Source organism: Sinocyclocheilus grahami, unplaced genomic scaffold (genome assembly GCF_001515645.1).
Source record: "Sinocyclocheilus grahami isolate Dianchi unplaced genomic scaffold, SAMN03320097.WGS_v1.1 scaffold1171.1, whole genome shotgun sequence".
In the NCBI taxonomy this organism is placed as follows: Eukaryota; Metazoa; Chordata; class Actinopteri; order Cypriniformes; family Cyprinidae; genus Sinocyclocheilus; species Sinocyclocheilus grahami.
In genome coordinates this window covers 19,986-21,116 of record NW_015506350.1, presented here as the reverse complement: position 1 = coordinate 21,116, position 1,131 = coordinate 19,986, and positions in this window count along the sequence as shown.

Genomic DNA, 1,131 nt, shown 5'->3' with positions numbered 1-1,131 from the left:
AAGTAGGGGATTGTGGGGAGGTTGGTAAGACTCAGGCGGGTGTTTTGGGGCACACTGATAAGTTCCTGTAGGTGGCTCACATTGGCTCCACATGCTCTCGTTCTGCATGCTGCCTGAATGAGTGCTGCTGCCAGAGCTAATAGTGCTGATGCTCGACCGCTGATGTTTTACAGCATCAGCACATGATCAGCACTGCTCCTCCTCCTCCCATTCTGACCACCAACCACTATTTCATGTTTCGTTTGTGTGTGTGTATATATGCGTTTTCACTTTGACTGATTTAGTCTGTCTGGTTAAGCGGTAGTATCATGCCATGGGCCAAAATCTTAAAGGGATAATGCATTTAAACATAAAAAAGCCATTATTTATACCCTCACGTCGTTCTAAACTTTTATGACTTCTGTGCGTGACAAAAGGAGATGTTAAGCAGAATGTCCAAGCTGTTGTATTCCATTCAACGAATGCATGCTGGAGCTTCACAGCCCCTGTTCCCTGTAAAATTATCATTAAAATCAGTTCAGTAAGTCAATATGATCTATATTTTGAGGCCATGTTGATAGCTTTGTGTGAAGAACAAGAAAAAATATCTTATTCACACTATTTTTATAAGCAGTTAAGATCATATTACTATTTATTACAATATGCATCTTTGATAACACGCTGTCATATGAGAATACAGTCCGTAAACACCAATAGACTGATGTAAATCATATTCTGGTTATTTCAAATTGGGCGTAACAGAAAATGTTGTGGTTCAGTAACACAGTCGGACTGAGAGAGTCTGATTCAACCATTTTGTGTTTGAAACCGTTTTGTGAATCTTTTTGGATGATTTATTAAACGAACTGTGTCTGAAGCTTGGGAGGCTCCGCTAAGTTTTCCTGTCTTGACACAAAAACAATAAAATTTGTATGATGTAATTATTATTTTTTTTTTTAGCGAGCAAGCCTGAAGATTGCTAAAAGTGGTCACAAATCTAGCTAGTCATCCATTAGTGTACCTGTTCATTCATATCTATAACCTATACCTCATCACTCATCTTCCCGCAGGCAGTCTGAGTCGGTTGGGTTGCGTGTGTTCTGGCAGCTGATATGATGTCCAGTGTTGCCAGATTGGCTCAATGATTTTAAG